The 16,130-nt window shown below is 44.7% G+C and overlaps 1 protein-coding gene across 6 annotated transcripts in view; it reads right to left on the bottom strand.

Annotated features, from left to right (window-relative positions):
• The window catches only part of CTNND2 (catenin delta 2), a 947,506-nt gene that overhangs the window by 245,159 nt on the left and 686,217 nt on the right, over positions 1 to 16,130 (bottom strand). The gene's annotated exons all lie outside the window — the stretch shown is intronic.

Below are 16,130 nucleotides of genomic sequence, written 5' to 3'. Positions count from 1 at the left end.
AACTTAATCAAGGGAAAAATGCTTTCTTAGTGGGAAGAATCCAGAACCTTATCTGTAGGCAGAGAGCTCCACAGAGCAGGAGGTCACGTGGCATCCTTCAGTCAGAGGTATGGCTTCCCAGGGTTTCTTTGCTCTAACAGGTTGTGTAGGCAGAATAATGCCTCCATCCCATCCCAAAGACGTCCATATCCTAATCCCTGAAACCTACAAATATGCACGTTACATGGCAAAGGGGAATGAAGGCTGTACATGGAATTAAGGCTGTTGATCAGCTGACCTTAAAGAGTTTATCCTGGGTGATCTGGGTGAGCCCAGTGTCTTCATGAAGTTCTTTTACATAAGAGGAAGAGGGAGACAGAAGAGTCAGGATCAGAAGGATGGCAGCATAGAAAGACTCACCGAGCTACCACTGGCCTTAAAGATCGAAGGGGCCATAAACCAAGGAATGTGGGAAGCCTCTAGAAACAGGAGAAGGTTAAGAAAACGAATTCTTCCCTAGAGCCTCCAAAAAAAAAAAAAAAAATTGCAGCCCTGGATTTAAGCCCAGTAAGACCAATTTTGGACTTCTGAGCTCCAGAGCTATTAGATAATAAAGTTACATTCTGTTAAAGCACTACATTTTTGGTAATTTGTTACAGCAGCAATATGAAGCCCATACACAGGTGGACTCAGTCAATCTATTGTCGATCTACTGTTGATCTATCATGTGTTCATGAGCTGCCCTCCAGGCTTCACTGCTTCTATCAGCCCACTTGTGGAGAGCACAGGGCTGCTCTGCCCATCCATTTCCAACGCCTAAGTTACTGTCTACGTAGTCAGGACCAACAGGTCACCTCCTGCCTAACCACCAGGGCTTATTCTTTGGCTGTTGGTTGACGTGTATCTAGATCACCAGGACACATTTAAGTCTGGTAGAACCAAGGAAGTCTCATATCTCTCTGTATATTTGCTCTGTATAAAGAAGTACCAAGGATAGGGCATCGCTCTTTGCCCATTTTCTGGACTCAATGGCTAATCCACTGGTCACTGCACACCAGTCAGTGTTACATGATTCTCTCTTGAGATAACTTCAATGAGGAAAGACAGAAAGAGTCCTCCTAATGGGACAGGTTGCACACTGGATGGCTGACCCTGTCTATACGAGTAATGAATGACTCTCTATAACTAGTATTTCAGATGATCATTCAGAAGAATACAACATGGCCAACTAGGAAGATAAACTCTGGTGTTTTGGTTTTTGTCCTGTTAACATTAACTTTTTGAAAAACTAGGTTGGAAGGAGGCAGCCTTCCCAAAGTGTTCCTCCTGCATCGTTTTAATGCTCCTGTCCGCAAGTCCTGCTCTTGCTGGACTTGTTCTGGGAAGGAGGCATAGTTTGGGCCTCTGATTTCTCTGTAGAAGAGGATGAAGAAGATAAAGCAGGGAACCTGGGTTCTAAGGCATCTAAGGCATCCTGTTCACGCATCTAGTGGACACCTTTCGTAAGCCAAACCTAGAGGTTCTTGAGCAAATCCTTGCACTTAATCAGAGAGATTTTGGACGGAACCTTTCTTATGTCAGTGTTTTCTCCAAGGCTCGACAGGAATTTCAGGCCTCAAATGTCTCTTGAAGATGCGAGCAATCTCTACTAGTGCCCAGAGCAAGCCACGGATCACCTTCTACAAAGTAAATACCTAAAGGTGGAGTGAGGCAGTCAGTATGTTCAAAACCTTAAGGTTGTCCTTCTGCTGCCCTTACTCGATTTTGCCATAAACTCCAGTCTCATTGGGTATTTGTCACTGTTTGGATAAAGAAGTGTGGATTTTAGGCACGTGGAAGTTATACTCGAAACTCTTATCCACTGAAGACCTTAAGAAGTTTTGTTGTTGGGACGACCTTCAAAAGCGACTCTCAGGCTTCCCTGGTGGTGCAGTGGTTGGGAGTCCGCCTGCCGATGCAGGGGACGTGGGTTCGTGCCCCGGTCCGCGAGGATCCCGCATGCCGCGGAGCGGCTGGGCCCGTGAGCCATGGCCGCTGAGCCTGCGTGTCCGGAGCCTGTGCTCCGCAACGGGAGAGGCCACAGCAGTGAGAGGCCCGCGTACCGCAAAAAAAAAAAAAAAAAAAAAAAGCAACTCTCTTTCTTTCCTTTTCTTTTTTTCCTTCTCTTTTCCCTTCTTTTCTTTTATTCTAATGAGACTTGATAGTATCCCCAGATTTGAGATATGACTTCTCCAGGACCCAAGGAGTTCTACCAAGTATTATGTTTCTTATTCATTTCAGAGTGGCATCAGGAGAATATTTTTCATCAGTTGAGAAATAGCCCTGATTCTTCAAATATTCCTTGTTGGGTCACCCCTCATAACTCTGCAGAATTTACAAGCCAGCTTCACCTTGTCATGAGTCACCCTAGTTGCAATTCTGTTGGCCTGTTCTTTTATAGGCCTGATAATCATTACACCATCAAAGTCATATATCAGAGTATCTTGTATCATCAGTAAATGTGAGTCCCTTCACAAGAATTTTGGCCACGGGTAAGAGAATTAACATATCCTGTGTGAGAACTGTTAAAATAGACGGTATGGTCTCTCGGGTATAGGCCAATTGAGATTGGCTTTTTCTCAGAAATTGGAATTGGGGCAAAAAATAAAGAATTTTCCAGATCAATGACAGCACTGAAATCCCTGGTGCCCACTGAGTTTCCTTATTAGCCTGAACTATATTGGATACTGTCAAAGCCATAGGGAGAACATTCTATTTAGACGCTAATAATCTACAAAGCTGACCTAGAAAAGCTGACTTGCTTTGGTAAAATAAGTCTTTTGTATAAGGAGGTGTTGGGAGCCAGGGGACCAGTTCCTACTACCTCCTTTGTTAATACAGATATTGCTAGCACCTCTCCAGAAAATCTATTTTGTTTTAGTTTTGAGCATGTTGGACCTTGGTTGGCCAAGGGGCTTTCACTTAGTTTATATAATCACAACTGGATTATGCCACCATACCTATTCCCCTTGTGTGTTATGGGAATGTAAACTCACTGTGGTCTGCACATGTGATATGTCTAGGCCAGTGGGTATGAAAAATTACCCTTTGTTTCTGAACATTACCATTCTCTTTCCAAACAACCTCTAATTCTTTAGTGTAATGGCCAGGTAAAATTACATTGGTTAAGCCCAGAAAATATGGTTTCCCAGATTCTTGCCAATCAAACAAGCCTCAGCATGTGTCCTCAACTCTCCTGTTGGGAATGTCACAAGAGTAACTCAGCCTCCCCACCCCCTTGCAGTCATTTGTTATAGCAGCAAGAGGAAACTAATACAACCTATATGACAACTGTTTTTCCATTTCTTTCATTAATGACCATACAAACACCTCCCAAATCGAATCTGTCCTAGGTTGCCCTGTCCCATTTTTGTCTAGCCTTTCTGTTGCCTGTGATTCCTCATCTTTTCATGGCTGTTTGCACCAGCTTGACCAAAGAATCCACTAGCCTCTTTCATGGTAAGTCAGGCAAGAGTGCCCTAACTTCCTCTTGGACATCTTCAGCTAATTAAAAAATCAAGAAATATGGGGGTCCTCTAAAAGAGGGCTCCCCAGGTCACTGTACCATCCATTGTTTGATCCAAAATGATATTTGGTGCCATTTGATTTGGGGCATGGTCACAGATCAATCCAAGCTGGCTTCATCTGTCCATACCCCCTCTCTTCAGGATCAGTGATGGGGTTGGAGGTAATATAGATAACTCTACCCTTTAGGGTAAGCCTCATACACCATGTTTTCTACCCAGGTCAGAGGGACATAACCTTGGATTAGAGGCAAAAGCATTAGGCTGCATAGCTACTACCTATGATTAATACTTATTCTACTTAAAGCCTGATATCACTAATATCCATTGGAGACTACTAGTCTTTGGTTCATTATCAATATCCCTGGTAATATTTTTACCTGAATCCTTGCTTATGTTCATTGGAACAATTTCCCAGTTCTTTTGAGCCCAAACCTCTACAGTCCCAAGTCCATGGCTCTCTGGACACGTCTAATAATGACAGATGGGACTAAAGAGAGGCATTACTCCTTGAAGAGAACATTTTACCAAGAGCCAAGTTCCCCTTTCACATCTGCCCCACCTGTCTACAATACAGATACTAGCACACCAAGTACAATTTTCATATTTTTTACATGTTGGATTTTATATCCTTGCTAAATGCCTCAGACATCTCTGCTTGCTTGGTAAGACCCAGTGGAAACAATCCTTTCTCTTTGGATTATAATTTCTACACAATATAATGTTGTGACACCCAGGATCAAGGGGATAGTGGACATATTCCACTGAAGTAGTTCCTTTCTTTCATAAATGCAAAGTTGTATGGTTTCATACTAAGAATCATCTGGTCACCAAGATGGTATTACAGAATTATCTCCATCCCTTTCAGTTTTCATATGTGTGCTCCACACCATCTTAACAAAGTCTGTGAAGTCTGTGTATCAATCCCACTTTGGACACCAATCTGCATGGTTGATTTGAACTGTGCTGTGTGTTCCCACGAAAGACTGAGAGGCTGGGAAGCTTAGGAACAGTCACCACCCACTAGAGATGAGACACATTCTTGGCTTTGTACAGGTAAGTTTGTAAATTAAAGAACATGGCAAGGAGTTTGAGCCTAAATGGTGAACTGCTGTTCCTTAGACCTATTTGGGCATGCTGAACAAGATTTGGGGACTGAAAAAAGGGGGGAGTTGGGCAGCTGGATCCAGTAGCAAGGACTTCATGGTTAAGAAGAGGGATAACTCTGGGTACAGCCTGGTTTTTAACTCTTGGATTAACTGGCCTTTCTTGGAGTCCTATACGGACCATACAAAATATGGAGGTTATAAGTAAAATTGGTGGTATCTGTTTTATTTTGTTGCTGTCTTGATCCATATAAGAAACAGAAACACTAAATCAGGAGTAGTACAGATACATTCTCACCCCTTTTGACATTTTTTAGGCTTTGAAAGCTCTATCACACTCATGGCGCGGGTAATGGTTGATGCAAGGAGATGGTGATACCCATGAGAAGAGGCAACAGTGCCTGGCAAGGGTGGCCGGCTTTGGTGAAATACAGTGATGGAGAGTGTCAGAGGTGCTTGGCAGGCCAGGCCAGGAGGGAGCAATTGGAATAAGGGCACCAGCTAAGGATGGCTTGCTTATAATCACCACCATCGACTCCTGAGGGCACTGGGCTCCCTCTGCATGCAGCCAACAACAGCAAGAGAGGAAAGACGGTGCCTCTCATCCCACAGCTGATAGGCATGTTTCTGAACATAGATACTTGTCAGGTGACCACTGGAAATAACTGGATGTGTACGTGGCGGGGAGAGGGGTGACTCTGGAGTATCTTTATAGCAGAAAGAGGAAATATCCAGTGAAACAGGAATTCAGAAACATGCCTGACTAAAAGAGCTTGATGGAATTTCAGAGTCTCTGTTGACAGAGAGTTCTTTCTCCTGTGGTCTGATTTCAGTATCTCTTAGAACAGGATAGGGTTATTTCAGCCTGCAAATAGGGGGCCCAATTCTCACCCCACCTCCCCAGCTCCACCCTGCTTCTCACCAGGAGTCCCCAAACAGCTCCATCTTGAAAGAAGAATGCTACGAGACACGAAGGGAAGCTTTCTGTCAAATGTACAAGCCGCCATTCTACCATTTATACGTGACATTATTTGTGTCTTTAAGATGTAAGAGGAAAACAGAGGGGTAATATTTATGAGGGAAACATTTTATTCCTGGTATGCTTCTCCATCACCTGTGAAGGCAGTAAAATCTATATAAAACATCAACGTTGAGCGTATTTGCATTATATATAAAAGAATAGGGGATGGCTGGGAAGATAATCCTCTTCTTCTCTAGTGGACCAGGAGGGAGAGAAACTGGCTTAAGAGCTATAGGTGGTGGCAGTAGAAAGGACAGTAGTTAAAGGAGAAGCAAATGAAGCCAGTGTCAGGGAGTCGGTGAGGTCTGGGGACTTTCACTGGGCTGTAAGGGTAACTCAGAGCAGACCTCCTGCTCTCCACATCTTTTTAGCTTGCAACCTCCTAGAATCCAGTTTTGACCCATCCCCAAACCCCCTTCATTCGGTCCACACCATGGAGTCTCAGAACCCACCCACCCTCCCCCCAATAACACCTATTGTTTTCCTGCTCCCTTTCATCTGTCTCTATTTTCCTTGAGCCCCTGCCCCAGACAGCAGATTCCATCACTTGTGGTTTGTAGCAAGGATGGTGTCCACTCCCACCCCAAAACCCACAGGGAAGGTACGGTGAACCTGCCTTCTAAGCAGAGCACTGGAGGTGAGATCCCCGCATTCCCACTGGAACACTTTTTGCCTTTCCTCATGAATACAGACAGGATATTGTAGTACTGTTCACCCACTGCTACAATTTCACCCACTGTTATAGTACAGGGACATTTTGGGATAGTGAGGCTTTTCTGAGCTGGCCTGGGGAGACTGGTCTCCTTATATACCACTATGTTAATGGAAAATACATTTCAATCATAAGATTCTTCCTTTCAAACAATCTTTGGAAATTGAAGACAGCTTGTATAGATCCAAAGGAAATGCACAAATTGTTCCATGCAAAAATTAAATACGAGTAACAAAACAATTAATGCCCACTCAGTGTTTTACTCTGTGTTCAAGAGGCAAATTAATGAAGGAGGATTGTAAACACAGGAGACCAATTTGAATTCTGAAGAGCCCTTAACAAAGGAGATTCTTTTCTTTCACTTATATTAAAGGTTTGGTTGAAAAGTGCACTGGGGCTACCAAACATGAACTGTTATTGTATAATGATCACTGGTAGCTTTCCTTGAAACATTTAAAAAACAGCTGTAATGATGAAGTGCACCTAATAGGGGAGAGGTGTGACAAAACAGCTACAGGATAGTTTGGGTATAAAGACACATTTCTTCCAATAAGAATCTGATTCTGAATGACTGAAATACGAGCTAGAAACTCACATATGCTTAAAATAAGTCAGAGAGGCTCTTGTCCTGCATGGTATCTGGCTCCAGTGGTGTTAACCATTTCCAAGATGGCGCACGCAAGCACGCAGAGAGCAGGGTCATTAATGAATATACAAGTGCCATCAGGTTGATGAGGTCTGATGGATTTAGAATGAACTGGAACAATAACCTTGGTGAAGCTGGAGAAGTGATCAAAGGCTCAAAAGAGGTGCCAGCAAAATCATTTACTTAGAGTGGATTAATGCAACTGATAGCAGAAATACAGGCAAGCACAGAGCCACAAGGACATCATAAAAAAGAGAAGTGTGCACCATCATCTGTGTATGAGCCTAATCTGATGTAGAAGCTTCTGTGCTGTTTCTACCAGTATTTTGACAAAATGTTCTCTCTAGTTCTCTGTGCCTGGAAAACCCAGAGACTTTTAGAAGGTAAAAAATCAAAAGGATGACAGATAAACAAGACGCCTCTTCCTTGGTTCAATGATTTAGAGATTTCTCACCTAGAAACAAGGTCTAATGGTGATAAATCAGCAGCAGTAAGAAGCAAAGTGTTAGCAGGATGACAGAGGCCAGGTGTTTTCTGCCGTCTCTCCTAAAGGCCACAGGAAAAAAAGTGACTTTAACGCGGGCTGAAGAAGTTTAGGGTGGATATACAGTTGGACTATGCCCCTGAATGAGGGATTCGTTCTTCAGGTAGAGGTCTTCTTTTCTAAAATATGATATAGGAGCTCTCATTTGGAAATGTGGCGGGAAAAAAAAAGCCTGGTGAGAAATTGCTAGGTTAGACCCGGGGTCCTCTACCTGTGACAGAAATGCAATAGGTTGACATTTAGATAGGTCATCTGTTTTTTTTGTTAATTATCAGAAAGAATACAAACTGATTCAGGGGGTGGGCAGATAAAAAGATAATTCATTAAAATAGAAGGAGAGCGTGGCCCAAAGACGAAATGAAGTGAAAATAACCCAAGCGAATTTTAGCAGTCCCAGCAAGGAAACTTCAAAGATTAGAAAAATACCTGCTACATCATTGTTCCTGAGTTCTGACCCCATAAATTGCTCTCTGACTCATCCCTGTCTTGCCAAGAGAACCTTCTGTAGTTGGTGGTTTTAATCAGGACTCTCGCAGCAGGCTGGCTCTATTTCAACACCATATCAGTCTGATTGCTTAACTTTCATTCACTTTAGGTTATTAAAATGGTCTCATTCCAGTTACAAAGAATGTTGCTTGACCATTTTGACTTCAGTCCTAGTCTCCTACCCATCCTCCAACACCCCAGCCTCAGGAAGCAGGCTGGACCATGAACTCCAGCCTCTGGTTCTCCTCTCCCCTCCCCTTCTTCCTCTTTCTTTCTCTTGTACTGCTGTGGGGAGGGAGGAGAGATGTGTCCTGCACTGAAGCAGCCGGAGGAGGCTCTGACGCCGGTCTCCTCTGCCTATGTGGTCCACGGCTGTAGAAGCCGTGCGACCAGGTGGCTGTAACTCTCTGATACCCCAAGTGGACGGCCTCACTCTGCATCTTCTGACCCCATCTTGCTTCACCCTGAGCTTCCAGACTCCTGCAGGAACACACCCACATCCCCGACACCCCTGGACTCCTCTCTCCTGCAGGGGTCCATCTTCCTTGAAGGGACCTTCAACTTGAGGGAACACTGTCCTTGCCCACTACGTCTGACCATACCTCTATGCTGTCTCTCCCCTGTGCCCTGGTGGCACAAGGCAAGTCACCAGCTCTGAAGCTGAGCTGACAGCCAGTCTGGGAAGAAGATGCCAGTCTTCCTTTTTTGCTGCCACCTACAAACTACGGCCTGTTTTTATCCGAATGACCACTCTTTCCCCAACATGGCTTCCTTCTTTCTCCCACTTCCCCTGTTAAACTTCTCAACAGAAAAGGCCATCAAACCAGAGAGGCCTCTGGCTGTTTCTTTCACCCATTCTGTTTTAGCTCCCGGCTGCGATGTAGCTCAGCATGGATCACATAACACAGGGCTCCTGCGTTCATAAAGGTTGTGGTCCCTGAGAAGCCTTAGCTTCTCCATCGAGCCAACACTTCCCCAACACCCAGAAGCAATCTCCTCTGGGAGTCACCAGCACTCCTGGCCTTTGTCACGCTGTGTACCCTCCCTCCTGCTCCCTGATGGAATTGAAAAATGATGAGATCACATATTTTGGAAACAGGTCTGTTACGTATGGTGTGACATGATCTCAAACTCACGTGTTTACGACTTTCGTCATTTTCATGTCAGGATGTTAACCTCTCATCTGTTGTCACTGATAAGCACTTAGTAGCCCAGCTGCTGAGGGGCCCGCTGGGGGCTTCTCAGTAAGAACATGTGGAGAAGCAAGTGGACATTTAGACTATAAACTCCGGGAGCTGGTGAGGAATATCGTGAGAGTTCCAGTCTGGGCAAACCTACCCTTGGTTGCTCTAGCTCTCCGAAGGTCTCGAGACTCTTGTTCAAGGCCGGGCTGCCGTGCGCCAGCAGTGGTGCTGAGATAAGCGGCAGCTCCAGGAAGAGAAGGGACACTGTTCTTGCCTCGGCAAGGCACTCCTTGTGGGCAGTGGCCCAAGCTCTGCAGCCGTCCCCGGAGTGATAACCCTGGCCGGCCCGCCGACTCAGGTGCCTTTGTTCCCCAGCAACCAGCCTAAGCAACAAGGGACCTGGGTTTTGCCCTGGCAGCTAGAAGTCAGATCCGGCTTGGTGAAGCCAGCTCTCCTGAGAAAGCAAACTTGCATAAAAGGTGCAGCTCAACTTAATTCTGACTTTCTTTCTGTATCTCCCCTTGCCTGGAACAAAAGCATAATTAACCCATCATTTGTGTGGAGGAGGCTATTTCTCTATTGGCTCATTAAGAGACATTATCCTCTCTGCTATTAGCTTGTGAAATTATTACAAATCCCGCTGCGCACCTGTGTTAAATAAACTACAGGCAAAGACAATTTCAGTCTCTGAGCATAACTTGCTACCACCTGACCCCCCAATACAGCAAGGTCTTAGAGTGTAGCTTGTTAAAGTCACTGCCTTTCTCCTTTTTCTCTATGCAGATCTAACGGTCACTTATCACCAGCTGTTTCCACCTCCTCACGTTCCCTCATCTGCCGCTTGGCTGCTGGCCACCTCTCCACAGTGTTTTCTGGAAGGTTGTCAGTCAGCGGCCCTGCCACCCCTCCTACAGACGGAGAGCCTCTCATTTCTAAGTCTTCCTCCTTTATGTCAGAGTTTTCCAAATGCTCCCCTGTCCCCTCCGAAATTACCCACACTTCCCTCAGATGCAGTGGCCACTTTGTTCTTCTCCCACTTTCTCAATCACGTTGAGATAGCCACGGGAGGCTACCCGAGGTTACCTCCCTTCCTTTTCTGGCTTCTGACTCAGAAGTCTACCTTTCTACATTTTCTGGGACAAGCCTGCCCACTTCATTTAGCCATTTACTGTCTCTATGCATGCCTCTCCTCATGTTTTTTCGTATCACCAGCTACCCTCTCCTCTGAACCATTTCATAGGTTCCAAAATCTCCCTAAGCATCCTTTCTTGAAATGTGCTACTTCCCAAAATACCCTGCCAAAAAGTGGGCCCCGGATTTCTCTTCTCTGAAGGTTACCTGCCAAGCCTGCGTGACCCAGCCCTGGACACTCAGCGCTCTGCTCTCATCTCCACCCCTCTTCCCCTCACTTACCAGCTTCCAGCCACACTCCTTGTTAGTCAGGGTTATGGGTTGAATTGTGCCCTCTCAAAGATACACTGAAATCCTAACCCCAGGTACCTCTGAAAGTGAGCTTATTTAAAAACAGGGTCTTTGCAGATGTAATCAAATTAACATCAGGTCATTAGAGTGGGACCTAATCCAATATGACTGGTGTCCTTATCAGAGGAGAAGAGGCGCAGACAGAGACCCACGGAGAGGAGAAGCCCATGGGATGTCAGAGGCAGTAATCGCAGTGATGCACAGATAAGCCGGGGAAGAGCCAGGACTGAGGGCCACACCAGAAGCCAGGAAGAGGCGAGCAAGCATTCATCCTACCAGAACCTCCGAGGGAGCCTGGCCCTGCTCACACCTTGATCTTGGACTTCCGGCTCCAGGACTGTGGAGAATCAATCTCTGTTGCTTTAGGCCCTCCCCAAAGCGTGGCACTGTGTTCCAGCAGCCCTAGGGGACCAACGCACTCCTGGAGTACACGCAGCCCGGCCTGCCTCCGGCTGCTTTGTGCCGCGACACTTCTCCTCAGAGACTAACTCTGTGCTTCCCTCTCACTGCTTCCGGGCTCTGCTCAAACGCTGTTCCTCAGAGATGACTTTCCTGAGCATCTTACACGAAACAGAAGTCGATTCCTGCCGCCCTCCATCACCCTCTGCCTTCATTTCCCTGCTACGTTTTCTTCGTGGTCGGCACCACCATCTGACACGTGATAGACCTACATGTTTATTTGTTTCCTGTCGCCTCCCCCCATTCATCTGAGTCTAGTTCATTCACTGCTGTACGGCCAGGGCCAAGAACAGAGCCTGGGACGGTATGGCTGATCAATGAATATCTGTTGAATGAATATACTCATGAATTCCACTTTCACATAATATCAGTGTATTAATCATTGGGACCTGTTTGCTTGTTCTTTTATGCTGGCATGTGCAAATGGTCCTTTGATTCTAACTTCCCAGCGGCATTCTGTCTATAACACCATGAGATTGTCAGGAAGCGATTTCCTTAATTTATATTTTCCACATATACTAACAATAACCCACATGTCTTAACCCACTTACTCTGACTGGCAGTCTGTGTGCATTTTCTCTGCAGCGATGTGGATTCATTTTGCGGTCTGGGAGACGAAAGCTCAGAGAGGTAAAGAAACTTGCCCGAGATCACAGAGCTAGAAAGTAGGAGAGCAGCCAGGGTTCAAAGGCAGGCAGCCTTGCTCCAGGGCCCGTGCTTGTCAGCTCAGTGGGACGCTGTCTCCTGACATCTAGTAACTCATAAAGGCTCTTTCTCAAAAACTGTGGAACAATTTATGATGAAGGAAAGAGAAGAAATGATTCAAAACTAATCAACTGAAAAGATGGATAGCACCTTCTCTTGAATTCTGTGAGGTAGAAAGAACTGAGAATAAAATAGAAACTATGAAGCCCTTTAAGTGTAGTAGATAGGAGCAAGTCTGAATTTTTTTTTTAACATATGAAATGCTCTAAATCAGTCTGAGTAGAATAAAAATTATGGGAGAGGGGGACAGTATGCGTATTTTTATACAGAGAAGTCAATTTCTATGTTCTAGTTAACAGCACTAAAGAAAATAATGCTACTGGGAAAAAATGAGTGTAAATGGTACAAACATATTGAAACTATATGGACATGATCTCATACACACACACGCACACGCACACACTCGCACACACATACACAGACACACACACGCGCACGCGCTCTCCAAAGGACTGATAACCTTAAGTCTAACCCCTATTCCATCAAGTCGAAGTGAGTGTGACTTTGGCTGTATTTTCTGGCAACTTCTAATTTAAAATCCAGTGTACTCATCACTGTAGGAAGTAGGAATTTTTCTCTGACTCCACAAGGCTAGGTTTTAAAAGACTCCACAAGGCTAGGTTTCAAGACTCCACAAGGCTAGGTTTCAAGACTCCACAAGGCTAGGTTTTAAGCATTTTGCAAACAGACTCACAGGATATGGTGATTTGCTTTTCCGTGGAGCTTATTTGCACAAGGTGTTATATTGCCCTGTTTACATATTGTTCTTCCAGGGGGTTGTGGATCCCTTAAAGGTACGATCTATGTTATTAATATTTGATTCTCCTACTAACCCAGAACAGGCTGTCAATAAACTCTTCTTTCCACTAGAACTGGAAATTCCATTTCTTTAAAAACAAGAAATGTTTTATTGGAGTTAGGATGATGATAATTGGGGAGAGTTTCGTTGGGAGTTAGCAAAATAAAATCAGTGTTGGTTTCTTAGAGAAATCGTTCTTGTCTTCAGATTGCAAACGTTTACTGTCTAAGATCTTCAAATACTTGGGTTACACAATTGATGGCTGAAGACAATTTTTCATATACAAAGAGGCCATCAGGCCAAAATCTAAATTAAATCAGTGGTGGTCACCAGCCATTCATCCATTACAGAGACATGGATATAAGTCCTTCTCACGTATAACATCATATGATAAAGTCTGAGTTTTTACAAAGGCATGCTATTTAAGTGAACGGTCTTATGGTTAAAAAATACATTTTAAAATTATAAAAATTTTTAGATTTAATTGTATTAAACTTTTATTAAATTTAATTTATTAATTTACAATGAAATAAAGGATTCAAACATTTAAAAATAATCCCTTCTTGTCACATAAAAATGTGCAAATACCTTTTTATCTCCAGACAACATACTGCTTTGAATGCCACCACGTAGCACACCCATGGATACATATACCCCTGGCTGTGTATGCCTGCCCGGTGTGAACTGGGGATGCCCACCTGCCTACTCTATTTATGCATGAGAAGAAATGGGGGAAAACACAGGAGGGAGGAGTGCAAATAAATCCAAATCATTATAACTCATGAGAGGCACTTAGTATTATCCCTAAATCAATGAGATGTCCTTAATGTTCTTAACTGATGAAGGTTCCCGGAAAGAATGAAAAAAGGATTTTTGAAAAACCATTAAAAAATTATCAACATTTAGGCACCTCCTAAAAGATGCCTATAGTACATATACATGAGCAGGTTTTCATGTCTAAAAACTACCTAGATTATCTAAAAGCTCATTTTATTATGACATTCCCAACAATTTAGGAGGCAGCGTGCATGGCAGACATAGTTCAAATATTACTGACAGCCATCCACGCCAATCACACCTCTGCTCTTTAAAGCTGGGGGACCCGCCTACATCTTAGCTACTCGTCAGCCCACAGAAATGAGCTGCACCAGATGAGCTGTGGGGTGTTTTCTACAATGCCTGGATCTTCTGCTTCCACTGTCTCCTTCCCCCCTCCTCTTTTGTTTTTCCTCAACTGCTTTTCTTCTGATCTTATCTCAGTCTGACTTTAAACTCTTGTTTGCATGACACCCTCCTATCCCAATTTTTGGACACTTGCTGGTCTTCAAAGCATTTCCTAACTGAATGTTGTGCCCGGGTCAGGGCACCCAGTGGATTGCAGACTCTCCCATAGTCACTGGTGGTTGCTGAACTAACCACACCCATCCTTCTCCCCTCGTTTCCACCTCCCTGCTGGGAGGGAACCAGGAGAATGCCTCAAATCCAAGTTCACTAGACCAGTAGGAGAAGTTAGGGACACGGTTTCTCTCTGCTGATTTATGGAAGTGAATTCTCGACTTTGTACCTATGAGATCCGGCATCATTTTGAACAAAACTTAATTTCTTGGCTTCATTCTATGAAAACTGTACAAAGCACTGTAATAAGGAACGAGAAAGCCATGATTTATGACCCTCCACATACAGGAGATTTAATTCTGCCTTTTGCTCAGCGGCCTATCCATTGTGTGGACAAAGTCAATACCAATAATGAAATGTAGACGGAAGGGCTAAATCAATTCAATAAAACACAATAGAAAGACTAGAAGACTGAGCAAATTTGGAAAGTATTTGGACAATAGGTAATTACAAAAATCAATGCCTGTATATGAAGAGATGATAGGCAGCCATCCATCACAAAGGGAGAACCATTAATGATGGTTTGGGCTTGAGTTAGAATGAGAGAACAAAATAGGTCTGTGCAAAGTCCCTACACATCTGTATATCTGTGTGTAGGTGTGTGTGTGTGTATACACAAGCACACACGTGGGCTCCCAGTGCGACTGAAGGAGAGACGAAGAGAAACTCCAGATGGCTCACTCTGCATTTTATGTAGCCCTCCTACATTTGCCCCGTTCCTTTGGCTCACGTTTACTAACCCTGATCTCATTTTGTCAACATGACATCAGGCTGTGCCCTACATACCTTTCTCTTCCTTGTCATCACAGTCTCCCAGGTACCCGGGGGACATTATCATGGGGTCCTGTCTGCGTCCGGAGCCTTTAGGAGGTGGAGGAGAGGAATGAATTCCACATGAACCACAGCTCTAAGGATCAGCTGTCGGGAAAGGTGATACAGGCAACCTTGGGGGGCACCCACAGCAAAATTAAAAAGTGATCACACATACCCCCAGACACATACATACACACATAAGACAAAATAGTGACTTAAGTGTCTTAACTGTGTTCCTGGCCAAAAAAGAATATGAATAACTGAGTAGTCACCACTTAGCAGTTTGCATCCATTAAGTCATTTAGTCCCTACAGAGACTCTACAGGGGAGGTATCAGCATCTCTATTTTAAAGGTAAGAGTCAACAATCAGTTTGTTCAAGGAGACACAGCTGGTGAGTAGGCAAGCGGTGTGGGAAGATGTATCTCTCTGACACTGATGTGTGTGCCGGGCACCCCTTCCCTCACACCACCTTTTGTCTCCCACAGGGCATGGGGATGTTTCTGATGTGGCCATACACAAGTCCGTAGTCAGTTAGCTGTTGGGTGCCATCGCTGTGGAGAGGCTTCAAAGCCAGTCATGGATCATGTAGACAGAGGCAGCAACTTTGAACTTGCCCAGTCATGGCATCTGACTGCGTTGTTTCATGTTCGGCCCCTGACAGCTCTTTCTCTTCTGCCCACAGCTGAGCAAGCTGATAACAAAGCTCTCATGCCTCTTCCTTTGGCACCAGTGGGAGGTTCAAGCCATGCAAGTCCCTGTCTGCATGTACGAACCCCACCCTGGTACAGCCCATAACCACCACCAAATCCCTGAGCCATTCTTCTTCCCTGTGCCCTCCAGCCAAGTTCAGCCCCTTATGGGAGCCGCCCTGCTCACCCTCATAAGCCTCATTATGTGAGTAACACACCTTTTCACACTCTCGTGGGGTGTGTGCAGTGTCCTCAGTCTTGACATCAGAACCAAATCTGGGGGAGGAGTCCTGCTGCTGAGGGGTAGCCACACCACTTCTGAATCAACTTTATGCCAGTCATGGGATGAAACACTTTCATGGTCTCTAGAGAAACCCTCAAAGGCATCATCTTCCAAAAATGATGGTACGTTACCCCTGAATCAGAAATCTATCCTTCATTTTGAATGGCTACTTTGTTTTTTACTAAAGGCAGAGAATGATTAC

The sequence above is a fragment of the Orcinus orca genome, chromosome 3, assembly GCF_937001465.1.
Source record: "Orcinus orca chromosome 3, mOrcOrc1.1, whole genome shotgun sequence".
NCBI lineage: Eukaryota > Metazoa > Chordata > Mammalia > Artiodactyla > Delphinidae > Orcinus > Orcinus orca.
The sequence above is the reverse complement of the archived record's forward strand: the minus strand, read 5'-3'. Positions and strand labels throughout refer to the sequence as shown.